Raw genomic sequence first — 15,191 nt, 5'->3', positions numbered from 1 at the left:
CCGCATCCCCCTTAAGAAAAATGGCATTCTTTTTTGACTACTTCAGGTAAAGCTTTTTAAGCAGGATTGCATTCGACGGCTACATTTTAGGGTGCAGCTCTTTGGCGCCCTATGACAGCTTGAACGTCGTCGGCATCGATGTCGGCGTAATAGTTGCCGGCGAAGTTTTAGGCATAGTAGTCGGCGTGTTAGGCGTCATACACCTGCCGGATGTGAGCAGGGGGAAGGAGTAGCAGAGTGAAGAGTGTGCCAGGTTAGGCTACGACTACCAGACGGCAGAATACAGTGAAAAAACTCCCCGCTCCACACTGGAGAGAGACAGGGAATAGCTACAAAGCGTGTGGTACAACGGGTGTCTTAGTTAACGCTAGGGTAGGATGCCGAGAACGGTGGAAAGCACAACTGGAGTGTGGAAACTGGAGGGAGGGGTTATGCCGAGAGGTGAATGTTGCGCAACGTGAAGGTGGTGCTACCGGAAGGAGCCAGTGCTATTTGCTCGTGTCATTAAGTGTGAATCTTACGCATGGCGCAGCCGCAAACACTGTTGGCAGTCGTCGTCGCTCATTTTGTTCTAGCTTCTACGTGCGCGCCAGGTACAAGCGCTTTATTTCGACGCACACATGGCGTCAGCTCGTTGAAATGGCTTATTCGATGCATCATCGTCATCATTATCATCAGCCGGACTTTACCCAGTGCAGGGCGAAGACCTCTCCCATTTTCCTTCAATTAACCCGGTCCTGTGCTAGTTGCATCCACTTGACCCTTGCGAACTTCTCTGCCGACCCTGCTACGCTTTCCTTCCCTTAGAATACAATTTGTTACCCCAAGCGAAGCGAACACCGGTTATCCTCTCTTCGCACTACATGTCCTGCCTGTGCCCATTTCTGCTTCTTGATTTCCACAAGCATGCTGCAGTGACTTGAGTTATTTCTCTGACCCAATCTCCACGCTTTCTACCTAATAACGTTACCCCTAACATTTTTCGTTCCATAGCACTCTGGGTTGTTCTCATGTTGCATACTTTCCTCTTGAGCGATACCGGTAAGCTGCTAATCATAATCTGCGAGTGCTTGCCAAATGCGCTCCATCCCAATTTTATTCTTTTTGTTATTTCCTTTTCATGGTCCGGATCTGCGGTTACTACCTGTCCTAAGTAGTCGTTTTCGCTTTACTATTTCTAGTGCTTCGCTACCTATTGTAAACTGCTGTTTCTTTCTGAGGCTGTTGAACATTACAATAATCTTCAGCATATTAATTTTTAGTCATTCATTTCTGCTTTTCATTTCTAGGTCATCAGTCATTCTTGGCAATTCATCCCCTGAGTTATTTACCAAGACAATGCCATCAGCTAATCACAAATTACTGAGATATGCACCATCAACACTTATCCCTAACTGCTCCCATTTCAGTCCTGAATACTTCCTCTAAGCAAGCTGTGAATAATTATAGTACTCGGCAACGTGTCTACTTGTCTAACACCTTTCGTTATAAGAATTTGATTACTTTCTTTATCCAGAACTATGGTTGCTGTGCAGCCACTCTAGATATCTTCCAGTACTTTCCTATATGGCTCATCTACACCCTGATATACTGCATCAGCAGTCATGCACTAAATGTAAAATCAGGGTGTACGTGAGCCCTTTATCTCACGCATACTCAGTTGTATAAATCCTAAGCCGCCATAACAATTTTTGAAAGACAACCCGACATAGATTAAGAGACCTGCTTTGACCAAGCTTTACCCAAAACATCCAGGGGTAAAGGTGGGCGCTATTCCCAGCTGACCCAGCCACTTGATACGGCTGCCAACTCGGCCATGTCATCTGGTGTGATCGCACACGACGTGTCGCCGTGTCACCTGCCTACATCTTTCGCGCTATAAGGCTAAAACACCTACGCTAAGAACGTTTCTCTAGTTTTATGCGGTTCACGAAGAACATATTTGAGCAAAAAATTACAAGCACTCAAGAAAAGAAGACAAAAGACACACGCCATTCTCACAATCTGCGAGGCCCTTTAACTTCCTCATGACGACGTTAAACTCTGCAACGATTCGCAATCTCTGTGAACAGACTCTCGCAAACATTTATCCGGACATTTTTTACCTTAGCGCCGCCTTTTACCCGCTTCGGCTTCTATGCGCTACTTCACAACAGCCTTTTACCAGCATTACTACTAACTAGTTAGCGGCACACTTTATAAAAATTGGTTATGCCTGCTCACTGCTCCCGCCAGAGAGCGACTAAACAGGTCACGTGGCCTGTGAAAACCAGACCTCTGCAGACCAGAAATGAAACTGTTGAGGCGAATCATTTGGAACGAAACAAGGTCGCGCTCTGTTGGTTCGATGCCGCCTGGCGAGGCAGACCAGCGCGTTAGGCGCGACTGCAGTGAGGTGAAACCGGCATTTGCGTAGGATGCAGAGCGGGCAGTGAGCACAAGTGCCTTTAGCTGAACAATACTGACACGCATCAGGGCACTTTGAGTATATGTTTGTAGATTGAAAATGCAGTCGGATAGACACTGCTGCTGATGTTTTGCTTTTCCACTCTCCAAAAACATGGTTAATAAACTCAGTTTGTAAACGATAAGGGAAAATACATTCAAGCCTGGCGGGGACACAAAATAAGACATAGCAAAGGGCAGAAGAACACCAACAAGTGTAAGATATTATAGAAATGATTTGCCCACTGAACAGATCCAAGACAGCAGCCTGGGCAAATTAGCGATTCATTTGTCGCATTTGCGGTTATTCATTTGTGTTCCGTTGTTCCGCGCTGTTTTGCCACAAACTCTAAAAATTAGTCGGATGAAATGTGTTTGCCTAGGTATTTATAAATATTGACCCTATCCTATGCCCCTCACTTAGACCGTATGCATGCGACATGGGGGACAGGTTAAAGTACTGGTGACACGCACGATCATTTATTTGTTAAAATTTACTTCCATCCTCGACTGATTGAGCCAATTAACTATAGCCGTAAGAATCGCTTTTAATCTCGCGAATAGTAACCGACTTATCGGCGAATAAATTAACGTTTGATGGCACACAAGAAGGAAGTTTATTGATACAAATTGCGAACAGCAGTCGTCCGAGAGCGGAACTCGTGTAAACACGAGAGCACATTTTAAATGGGAAGCTGTAGTCGTTGGCGAAGAGAAATTGGAAAGATTGCTGAAAAAGCATTCGATCTATTAGAAGAAGTTAGGGTCAGAATTTTGAAGGCGTAAGTTATAACCAAAGGAATTGTGAGAAGCATTGTAAAAAAAAAAAAATCGTCATGTCTATAAAGATGCAATCTGTGACTCAAGATTTGTCGAGAATATCATGCTATTTCAGAAATGAATTAGTTGAGTCGTATATGAATATGTCTTTCAGAAACAAGGTTGTGCGGGCGAGAAAAAATGAAAATAAATTTATCAAGTTCATAAGAGTGGTAAATATGACATACAATTTGCAAAAGTGTACTAGGGATAATATAGTTAGCAGGAGAGAACACTATTCTGAAGTGGGGTGATCTTCCAAATTTTGCATCGTTCAAGAAGTGTGAAAGTGACCAGTGACTGTCAAGAAATATGGGTCAAAATAACCAAATTATATAAGTGCTTGTTTAGAATTCAGCATTAACCAAATTGTATCCTCGACTATAATCATATTTCGAGTGCGAGTGCTAATGAGGCGAGACTCACCAGCTGGGCCAACAGTAACTGGTAGCAGCACAAGGTAATCATGATCACGTTTATCAGGAAGACTGGTACAGCTATATAAAGAAACATTGTTAGGAAAAACTTGGTTTAATACTGTAGAACAGATATTATCTCAGCTGACTCTCGACGCAAGATTATCTAAACGATATGATTGCTGGATTGATTACTCGCCGAAATGTTGTTGGACATGTTGGCAGCATGTGTTGTACAGTATTGGATGATTAAATTCTTTATTTTCTTTGAGAGGAGGAGGCTGGACTAAAAGCCGCAAGAACGGCTTGAAGTGGGTCCAGCCTCCTTACAGGTTGGCATCTATCAGGTACGGCTATCTTATAGTTATGAAGATTACAAAAACACAAGTATTACAAATATATGCGAATTCATCGGGTATACAACAGTTACAGATTTACCTACGGTGAATAAAAATACACAAACAAAAACACAGTCGCATGACACAGTAAAATCTCAGGTTCTTTCTCATCTCACTGTACCGTTACTTTTTGCGCCATTGTGTCGAAAAGTTCTGCAGAGTAAGGAAGTTAGAGGCTTCAGTGTACAGTCATGCGAAGTCCGAGGACTGGCCTACGCGGACGACGTTGCTTTTTTTTTGCACGGGACTGTGCCAAAAGCGGCAGCATGCTAAATTTAACTAATTGTGTGGGATTGTGGCATGGCTCATGAGACAAGACACCTATTGTCTTTGAGAAAGTTCAATGGTCTATTACACCGAGCAGTTATCTCGGGGTGCCGCTTGAATGCTACCAAGAAAGTGACTCTACCTGGAGAAGAAAGGCGGCTGAGGTGAAAGAGCTGACGACTCATTGGGGAGGCCGTTGCTTGTCTGTAATCGCGCGTGCTGCAGTGTCCAATGTTTTTCATGTTGCAAACACTATGTATATTTTGCAATGCGTGCATTGTACGTGGGAGAATTTCCAAAAATTTTATCGCATTTTTGCAACATTCACCTGGGGGTCGAGCGAATGTCCCAAACGAACCTCTTTCGACGAGTAGGTGACGGGGGCCTTGACCTTTGTCATTTATATATAAGGCAGATTTTGCTGCGCTTCATGTTTCTGCGCAGACAACGATACCGCTTTCTCCATTCTTATATTCAATACATGCTGTCCAACGCCTTACCGGATTTAATAGTTTCATCAAATGAGGGGGTCGTTAGGGTGTGTCGCGCTATCTCCAAGAGGTGGTGGCGTCTTATCACTTTCTTGCCATGCGTTTCACAAGCTACTGCTGGTCAAAATGTGTTGAAGAGGGTGAGAAAAATGTGGGTCATGCCCGCAACCAGGACCTTCTTTTTCCATCTACACACTGGTACCCTACCTGTTAAAGCTTGGTAATGTGAAAAGGGAATATATGTACCATGAGGGACAAACTGTTCTCTGTGTAAAAAGCAGAAACAATCCAACATATGTTCCTTGAGTGTAACAACGCTATCTTCTTTTGGGACGTGTTACAGCGTACCATTCACAAGAATTTTCCTCTTACACCGCAAGGTATCAGGTTTCCGCCACTTTACGACGATGCAATGCCATACGATGGCATATTCCTGATGTGCCTGCATTCTGTGTGGCTCAGTGCTATGGATTATCGTCACGATGACACTGGTGCCAGATCCGTGTATGAATATTTTGCCGAGAGTATTGTGAAAATACATGATGTTTTCAAAAATACAGAATGTGATGCTCAAATCGAGGTGGTGTTTAGAAATTTTACACAAATGAAACGACTCCATTGTTCGCGGACGGCAAGCGGCATGCAAACCTTGTAAATATTTTACTGTATATTTTGTCATTATGTACATTTCGCAATAAAGAAAAAGAAAGACTCGCGTCTTGCCGAAATAGCTCAGTTTGGAGAGCGTTAGACTGAAGATCTAAAGGCCCCTGGTTCGATTCCGGGTTGCGGCCCAGCGTGGTAGGTATTTTTGGAAAACTTTGAAAGAGCGCAAACACACACGACCACTAAGGACAACAGACGAGACACAAGCTCTCTTGCCCTTAGTGGTCGTGTGTGTTTGCGCTCTGTCAAAGTTTTCCAAAAATGAACCAACTCGCCCAAAAAGAAGTGTTAATTGTAGGTATTTTGTTTTTGCGCACGCTTCTTATGCACTGAAGACGTATCAGATATACGTTCTGGGCGGCTGTGCGTGAAAATATTCCTTGCTGGAAACAGCGCATCGGCCATTGGCCGAGGTCTCTCGACGTCTCAAGATACTACAGACACGTACTACAACGGAAAAAGAATGACACAACTCATTACCGGAGCGGAAAAATTACTAGACGCGGCGCTATTGTAGCCATATGCGTAGATAGCGAGAGTGCCAGGAATATTCCACTTTCCAAAGTGGGGGTGGCCGACAGAAAGCAGAACATCCCAAAGCTTGCATTTTAAATAATAGCTTGTGCGCTGCGTATCGGTATAATCACGCGCCAACGATTGTGTGCATGACTCCATTTCTTTATTTTTTTAGCTGACGTTTTGAGTAGTGGCATTTTCTTTAATGACGTTTTCCCTCAAAGCCCACCGTTTGCTGGAGGGTATACTGTCAATGGCTGTCAGCGCTAGCGAAGATCAATGGCATCATTCATGAACCTCCGCATTCCAGAGATGAGTATACTTTTTGGAAACAAATGAACGCAGCAGTTTGAACCCACAATTTTCTCTTTATTGACAAATTTCTTTAACATTTTACCACAGCACGTCAAATAAAGAAAAGTCTAAATTTAGTTGATAACTGGCAAGAAATAAGAAGTTTTTCCAAAAGCTAGATTAGTGACTGGCGAACGCTCCACCAGCCTCCACGACATTGCGTGTCCCTGCAGGTAGTAATCATATCGAACGAAAGCAATCGTTTGGCAAAAATAACAGTTTTGGGTAGTGAAATTTAATGAACGAACAAAAAATGATAATGGCATTTTTCTTAATGATCAGTAAGATACGAACGTTGTAAGTGGGTGAAAGTAGAAAACGAAAGTTAAGCCACGTAAAGCATCGGTAGCCCGCCAACAGCATTCAAACCTCACCGCAGAATAGTCTTCCATTTCAGTGCACTAAAATAAGTCATCCATTTACAAACTGTCAGAAAAATCTTTTAGCTCTTTTGCGCGCATATACGTTGAAAGTCATTATACTACCTGCTTGTGTGGTCCTGTCATGCTGAAAAATGAAACATCCATCAGGAAACGGGCCATCCAAGATGAAAGGAATTAAGTTTCTTTCAAGTATATCCGCATAGGTTGATGATGTCAGGACTATCCGAACGAGCGGCCCTAGCCCTTGGTGTGTTATAACACCTCACACATTGACAGACCGCCGGCCGCTAGCGGCGACTTGTTGCGTATACTCGGGTTCAAACCTGTAACAAAATGTGAACGTTTTCCTTGTTGCGCCGCAACTCAACAGTTCTTTTCGGACATTCGCGTAGTAGGATTCAAAGGAAAAGTAAACTTCTTAGCTAGAGGTTTTAGAATTTACCAGGCGTATAGAAATGAAATAAAATGAAAAGACCACCGCAGCAGCTGTCAAACACGCAATGACTATTTTCCGCACATATTCGAAAAGAAATTAACACTCACAAAAGTGCTGCTTTGCAGTCCTCTTAAACACAGAAGCACATGACCTACCGGGTGCAATCTGGCCTCCAAGCACGGCGCTTTTGATCCCACTTGCTGCTAAAGCTAGATTCGTCGGTGAATACTACATTCATCCATTCTTCGGTCGTCCACGAAACATGTCTAGTGGCAAGCTCCAACCTGAGCGCCTTGTTTTTGTGAGTCAAAAGTGGCCTCTGGCAAGACATCCTACTGCGGAGCCCTACTGAACGAAGACGTTCTCTTATGGTAGTAAGGGGTATCTGAAGGCCAAGTTCGTATCGTATCTCCTCGGCTGTTATAAAAGGGTCACAGCAGGCGGCGGCCACGATCAACCTATCCTGTCTTCTTCAGTGGTTTGTCTTGGCCGCCCATCTCGAGCAGCGTCTCCAAGCCTTGCCTCTTGCCGAAAAGCCCGAACAATGCGCGTAACGCTGCCAAGCGAGCACCCAACCTCCGCAGCAACACTCCTTATTGTCCGACCTGCTTGAACAAGGGTTAATATCTGCACTTTTGTCGCCTCGTCGATTCGCGGCATCCTTATGTTGTGGCAAATTTTATGGGAACTACACCTGCTTTTAAACTTTCTCTGTCGTGTGACCCGGATACAAAGAATGTCAAGGTTAAGCTCCTTTGGCTTCCAGCTATATGGAGCACCGGAGGATTGTGGAAGCTTTAGAGCCTTATGTCACCATTCAATCTGTGAAGCGTAGAAAGTGGCGGTGCCCAAGGATGGAGCATATGGAAACAGCGAACCGTGAAATCTTCGTCACGCTCAAGGACGGAGTGTCAGCAAGTACAATTCCTCACAGTCCTAATGTTTTTGGCGTGCAGTCATTAGTTCTTATCCCAGGGAGATCTTCACTGTGTCTTCGATTTAGCCGGGTTGGACATTTACAGCGTCAGTGCTGGACGCCTCGATGCACCCAGTGCCGACGCTTTGGCCATACTATGGAGAACTGTGTCTTAAGTTATGCTAATAGGCTGAGTCAAGGCAAGTGGTTACGAGAGGATGACGTGGTGTCAGAACATATCATGGATGTGTCAAAGGTTGTCAATGTGACCGGTTAGATAAGTCGTGAACCTCAAATTGATGGGGACCAGAAGTCTTCTGCACCTCACATCAACACAGACGAATCTGCAGCGACTGGCCATCTAGAACCAGTGACTGCAGAGCCAAAACCGCTGGACCCGGGCCCGCCTATGAGTGCCACTCAGAATGCTGTGCTTGCTGCACAGGAACCACCCGTCACTGAAGGACGTCTGGATATGACTCCTGTGGAGCCAGTGGAGAAGATACTGCCAGTGGATGCTCGCCTACCTTCCTTCGTCGTTGGAGAGTAATAGTGAGCTGTGTGTGGCGCCGATCTCTGGCGCATCCGGTTCTCTGTCGGCTGTCAGTGTAGCAGCGAGCGGTGTGCTCCATTCAGGTCCATGGGCCTTGAGTGTCTCAGAGGAGGACATGGACATCACAGCGTCTTTGTAGCGTCCCGCCGATGATGAGGTGTGTATCGATGGTGTTGGCCAGAAGGTACACTGTGTAGAGGCCACGGGAAGGGGGACTTTAAAGAGGAGGGTGATGTCTGCCCGAAAGGCCGCCAATTTGCAGGCGGGCCACCCCATTCCAGGGTTTGATGTTTAATAAGACTGGTACCAAAAATGGCTAGCGTCGCAGCATACCAAGTCGCTTCCCTTAACGTCAAGGGTATGCGTAATCGTCGGAGGCAGCAGCAGTTAAGGCACCTGTTAAAGAAATGGAGCTTGTCTATAGCAGCAATTCAGGAAACTAAGTTCTCCTCCGATCGAGAGATGGAAGCTGCTCTTGAGCCGTTTTGTTGGAATATAACAATATTGTTAGCCACGCTAGAGGCTTATCTGGACGGTGTATGCTATTCCTGACCAAACCGCTAGAGATGACAGCCATGTCTTATTGCATAGATGACGAGGAGCGACTTATATGCTGTGACCTCACAATCTCATGTGTGCAGTGGCGAATTATTTGTGTTTATACGCCCTCGTAAAGCAGCGAGATACAAGGCGTTCTTTTCTCATTAGTTAACCATTTGTGCACAGATCGCAAAATTATATTATTGAGAGATTTTAATTGTGTTTGTAAGGATGAGGACCGATCAGAGTTATGTAAGAGATATGACCCTACCCAGGCAGCACAAAGTGGGTTATGAAGGGTGGGCCCTAGTGGGTTCGATGTAGGCAATGCAGGACAGCCCCGGTGGGCTCAATGTGGGTGCTTCAAGAGGGGCCGACGTAGGCCTGAAGGGGCTGTCGACAAAGCCCCGATGGGCTCCACAAGGGACCGATGCAGGCAGCCCACCCTTTTCCCGCATTGCCAAAAGGGCACATCCCGCCAGCTCCCCCCGATGGTCCTACTTTGGAAAGATTAGGACAGCCGCTTTTTTTTTTTATTTCGGTTAGCCCCTCAGATAATGACATAGGGCCGATGCGGGTTCTATAGCGCAAGCCACACTTGAGCTTGCCCACATAATTCCCGTATAGGGGTCGAACGCAGGAAATTGATGAGAAGCCGTAGTCCAAGTTTTCCTAATCAATATTTATGCATATAATTAAGTAATTATTTTATACGTGTCTGCAATTTCTAAACAGCCACAACACTAAATTTTACAATAATTCATAACATTAATCTAGTCTAAATGACTTCATGTACACCTTTTTCAGGCTATGGAGATGTGTGTTCTGAACAGTAATATTGTGCTGAGAGTTGCAGGCTGTCCACAGCAACCACATAAGGAGCAACAGTTAGCAATCAGTATGTTTTAGTATTTTAGCGCAATTTGCATGAGCGCGAGAACTAAAGCCATGTAATATTTGTAATCGACTAAACATGGCAACAACTGTTATACAAATCATCTATAATAGTAATTTAGGGCAACATCTAATACAAATTCAGTGGGAAAGGCAGTGGGAAAGGCAGCGGCGACAGCGTGAACATGCTTCTAATCAGGCATTTTTGCATACTGCAGTTGCTGCTTTCTGTCATCGGTGACTGTGTCAACAGCATGCTCTGGGAGACACGGACAAACCCCCTTGAAGATGGCTACCGATGGACTGACCAGAACTACCGCCTGCCAGATCTTCGCTACAACGTGCAGGATCGCTGGCGTAATAACCGACACCACGTGCCCTCAGGAACATCACATGACCTTCAAGAGTTTCAGTATAAAAGGCCTCATCTGTACCATTTCGCCTTCAGTGGGAAAGGCAGCGGCGAAGCGTGAACATGCTTCTAGTCAGGCATTTTTGCATACTGATGTTGCTGCTTTCTGTCATCGGTGACTGTGTCAGCAGCATGCTCTGGGAGACAAGGAGACACCCCCTTCAAGATAGCTACCGATGGACTGACCAGAACTACCGCCTGCCAGATCTTCGCTACAACGTGCAGGATCGCTGGCGTAATAACCGACACCACGTGCCCTCAGGAACATCACATGACCTTCAAGATTTTCAGTATAAAAGGCCTCATCTGTACCATTTCGACTTCAGTGGGAAAGGCAGCGGCGACAGCGTGAACATGCTTCTAATCAGGCATTTTTGCATACTGCAGGTAAGGCTCGACTTTCCTTGCTATAGAAGCGATGATCGCTTTTTGCTGCTGCTGCCTTTCCCACAAAGGATGTGTGAACTAGTCCTGTCAGCGAAGGCGTTCTTCGCCAAATTGTTGTTATTGTCTGGCGACATTGAACAAAACCCCGTTCCTGGCGCCGAAACGGCTACTATTCTTCACAGTCTGCAAGATGGTCAGACAGCAATTCTTAACAGACTAAGTGACATTGTGGAAAGACAAACTAAGCTGGAAAATCTAGTGAGTGATTTCAGAATACGCATAGAATCGCTCGAGTCAAGGATGGCCGTTCTTGAAAGTAAAGAACATGAGACTGCAACAGCGCAATGCGGAATTCAAAGTCATTCTGGAAAAGTCGATGTGACAGCCAAAAAAATAGACTACTTAGAAAATAATAGTAGAAGAATGAATTTGATTTTCCACGGCTTTGAAGATGCTGAGCCACGTGAAAGCTGGGAAACTTCTGAGAACCTTGTTAGGGCGCTCTGTCAGGACGTGTTAAAGGTAACAATAGGGAAAATCCAGAGGGCCCACAGGATAGGCAAACACACTTTTGAGCGTAAACGACCGATTATTCTAAATTTTGCATCATATAAGGACATCGAATCGGTTCTAAGCAATGGCAATAAACTAAAAGGGTCGAACTTTGCAATCTCAAAGGACTACTCTCGGCGTGTCAGAGAAATTCGGCAAAAGCTATGGGCTGTTGGTAAGCCAAGAAAACTTAACGGTAAAGACAAAGTGGCCCTAACATACGACAAACTTATCATAAATGTAGAAGTTTTCGTGTGGGACGATCTTACCCAAGAGGTAACTAAACTAGATAAAAAATGACCACTCTTAAGCACCGGGAAACCTAAATATTCGAAGTGCCCTGTTCTCTTAATAAACTGTCAAAGCATTAAGAATAAAATTTATGAATTCTATGGCCTGCTCCAGATGTTTAATCCGTACATCGTTTTTGCAACAGAATCCTGGCTAGACGACTCAGTAAGGGACAGCGAAGTATTTCCTTCGGCATACCAGGTATTTAGAAAAGACAGGAATTCGAGAGGCGGTGGAGTGTTTATTTTGGCAAAGGAATTCTTGCATTGTACTGCAATTGACATGGAAATCAATGATCACGAATCAGTCTGGTGCAGGCTCACCACTCCTGATAAAGGAACGATAGCGTTTGGCGTCGTGTACCGCCCACCAAGCGCACGACCGCAAGTTATCTCTTCCCTTGATGACACGTTGGCTTCGCTTCCAGATGAACGTATTGTGTTAGCAGGAGATTTCAACTTTCCGAACTTGAACTGGGGTGACAGCATGCATTCAGACGGAACTTGCACAGCATTTATTGATATGATTTCCAAGTATGGGTTTGAGCAATACGTTGTGAACCCTACGCGTGGAAGTAACACCCTAGACTTATTATTTTGCAATGACCCGAACGTTGTTCATGACGTTTGTGTTTTACCTGGAATCAGTGATCATAAAATTGTAACCGCAATGCTTACTCTGCCACACCTTATTCCTCCTACCCATGAAGTACGGAAGGTTTATGACTATTCCAGGGCGAATTATAATGAAATCAGTCTGGGTTTAGAGGCAGCTTTTCAGGCTTTTACAGAACATTCGCCTGAGAGCGCAGAACTTCTGTGGACTTCTTTTAAAACAGTGCTGTCATCACTGATCGAAAAACACGTTCCTTTCAAACAAATCTCAGACAAACCTAAAGTAGACAAACCCTGGATGACTTACGAGGTCAAACGGAAGATAAAACAAAGGACCCGTGCTTATCAAAAATACAAAAAGAATCCTTCAAGCAAACTTGGGCGCTTGAAGGACCGACACAACAGGCATTGATAAGGAAAAGTACCTAAAACAGCCCACTATATTTCTAACAGGACAGTTTTAAAATAGGGGAAATGGCGTGTAAAACAAACTACACAAAGTACTCATTTTTTCCACGTACTATTTTTGAATGGAACAAGTTGCCAGCTGATGTGAGTGTAGACCGAGATGTATTTTTACGGCTAATCAATGATTTGTGATTTTACTGTTCCTTCAAACTATTATTGTTGACCGAATGCACTGTTGTTCCTCTTGTATTTTTTTTAATTCATTACTCCTTTGTCCTCCCCCCCCCCCCCGCTTTTTTTTGTTCTTTCTCTCGTGTGATTTTTTGTTGTTGCTTATCTGCTCGTCATTTTAATGTTGTACCCACTCCCCTGCTATAATGCTTCGGCGCTGTAGGGTGTACTGAAAATAAAATAATAAAATAAAGGTTGGAAAGAATGAATACACAATTGCACGCACGCCTTCTAGCCCCATTACGGCGGATGTGGGACCTACAGCGGTTTTATGCGGGCAGCCCCAATTGGGCTGGGTGTTGTTTTTGTAAAGCCCACCTGCTGTTGCACGTGCCTTCAAATTCCCCACAAGGACCGATTTTGGTATCATGCGGGCCCGCCCGCCTTCCAGCCCCATTATGGCCCATGTGGGATATAAAGCAGTTTTGTCTGGGCAGCCCCAATTGGGCTGGGTGTTGTTTTTGAACCTAGAGCCCATCTGCGGTTGCACGTGCCTTCAAATTTTCTACAATGGACCAATTTCGGTACCATGTGGGCACGCCCGCCTTCCATCCCCATTACAGCCTATGTGGGACCTAAAGCGGTTTAGCTAAGGCTGCCTCATTGTGGCTTCACGTGGGCTTGTCCAATTTGGGATCTTATACATTTTCACCTGCCCTCAAGTAACCTACAAGGGGCCGATTGGGGCAGAATGTGGGTACGTCCGTTTTTTTTTGCGCCACTAAGGCCGATGTTGGTCCCACAAAGATTTAATGGGGGCGGCCTCATTTCGGATTTATGAGGGCTTTCCTATAAAGAGCCCACATTTAGGTTGGACTGCCCTCAAATATCCGACAAGGGACCCTTGTGGTCTGGATGCAGGAATATGCTCTGCATTAGCTCGAGCAACGCCGCTATGGGACTCATGCAGGAGGAACAGGGACAAGCCCAAATGCGGTGTGCCCACGTTTGCAACATCGGGGACCGATGCATGTTTTACGATGGTTGCCCCAGCCCCACTTGCCTACATCGGACCTACTGGGGCACCACGTTCCGTGCTATGCTGCATTATTTAACAATTGGGCTTGTGAATATAATCTTGTGGATTTGGGGCAGCAAAAAGGCGACGCTATTCATTTCACTTGTTTGAAAGACATATGGTCACTCCGTGATCTGTTAGTTTTCAAAAATGGGACTTCTTTACACAGGAGACCAAAAACTTGGCAATTGAAGCCTCTGCAAGAATCGCGTTCCTGAAGAGACACCACCTTCGTGAGCTTGGGAGCACTCTAACTGAGCTACATGAGCTAGACAGGGTTAGCCCGGGTGCCTACGTTTGAAGAAATTAATAACGTAAAGGCAGAGCTTTAACAATTTGCGACGGAAAGATACACGGAGGCCCTGATAAGATCTAGGACTTGAAGGTTTCTTGACGAGCAACCTGCACGTCGGGCCCTGAATGATAAAAGAGAGAATGCTCTTACGAATGAATATTGGAAATTCATTATGCTGATTGCACAAACAGTGATGCTCCTAGTACTCATGCTGCTTTCTTTGACTATTATCGAAAACTGTTCGGCAGTTATGAAGATTCAAATCAGGGTTTTGATTATAATTTCCGACTTGAGAACTTTCCTCGAGTAGAGGATGAGAAGTGTGCTGTAGTAGAGGAACCCATCACTTTGGACGAAATTAAATCAGCCATTTCAGGCCTTCAGAGCCAAAATCCTCTGGCCCACACGGTATTAATAGCGAATTCTATAAAGCACTTTTACCTTGCCTAATGCCTGTTATGATGGAAGTTTTCCAAGCATCTTATGATGTGGGTTTCCTGCCTCCCACTTTTTATTCAGGCCACACAATATTAATTCCCAAAAGCAAGGATACTATTCGGTTGAAAACTGTTGAAGGATATTGTCCAATTTCCTGTGATGTTGATTACAAAATTTTTGCCAAGGTTCCTTGTTGTCGCCTGCAGCTGGTCATTATGGACTTGATAGGTTCGCATCAGGTATTTGGTATCAGAGGGCGCAGTATTCAAACACACATCCATATTGCACGTTCAGTAATTGAGATAGTATCAGATGAGATGGGCCAAGTAGCTCTGATTCAAATTGACCTGGCGAAGGCGTTTGATAAAGTCCGGCACGATTTCTTGTTCGTGGTCTTCCAACATGCAAACATTGGTGACGTTTTGCTCAAAGGCATAAGGCTGTGCTATAT

General features: G+C 44.9%; 1 non-coding gene across 1 annotated transcript; it reads left to right on the top strand.

The window, feature by feature from the left end:
• The first annotated feature begins 5,557 nt into the window (after window positions 1-5,557).
• On the top strand, window positions 5,558-5,630 carry TRNAF-GAA (transfer RNA phenylalanine (anticodon GAA)). Its single transcript has one exon. It is a non-coding gene; the product is annotated as a tRNA-Phe (tRNA).
• The last annotated feature ends 9,561 nt before the right edge of the window (window positions 5,631-15,191 follow it).

This window comes from Amblyomma maculatum, chromosome 2, assembly GCF_055883805.1.
Source record: "Amblyomma maculatum isolate TAMU_Amacu chromosome 2, ASM5588380v1, whole genome shotgun sequence".
NCBI lineage: Eukaryota > Metazoa > Arthropoda > Arachnida > Ixodida > Ixodidae > Amblyomma > Amblyomma maculatum.
This window is presented reverse-complemented; position numbering and strand designations above follow the sequence as displayed.